The sequence below is a fragment of the Sinocyclocheilus grahami genome, unplaced genomic scaffold (genome assembly GCF_001515645.1).
Source record: "Sinocyclocheilus grahami isolate Dianchi unplaced genomic scaffold, SAMN03320097.WGS_v1.1 scaffold2753.1, whole genome shotgun sequence".
Taxonomy (NCBI): Eukaryota; Metazoa; Chordata; class Actinopteri; order Cypriniformes; family Cyprinidae; genus Sinocyclocheilus; species Sinocyclocheilus grahami.
Window position 1 is genome coordinate 28,044 of NW_015507931.1, and position 237 is coordinate 28,280.

The 237-nt window shown below is 38.4% G+C and overlaps 1 pseudogene; it reads right to left on the reverse strand.

Moving 5' to 3' along the window:
• The window catches only part of LOC107575610 (NACHT, LRR and PYD domains-containing protein 12-like), an 11,259-nt pseudogene that overhangs the window by 9,172 nt on the left and 1,850 nt on the right, over positions 1-237 (reverse strand).

The window sequence follows — 237 nt, forward strand, 5'->3', positions numbered from 1 at the left end:
TTCATAATCCAGACAGTGTGAAAATATTTCACATAGTATTTTAACATTTAATTGTTTAGTGATGTAGATCAAAACATTTAATTAAACAGCAGTCAGTGAAATTACTCACAGGGCTTTTCTGCAGCATCTCACAGCTGGGACGAGTCTCTTGTAGTCTGTTTGTTTTGACGTGAACCTCTTTGGGTTGAACTGATCCAGCACCTTCTCTGACATCAGCAGTACTGAGGTCAACACTGT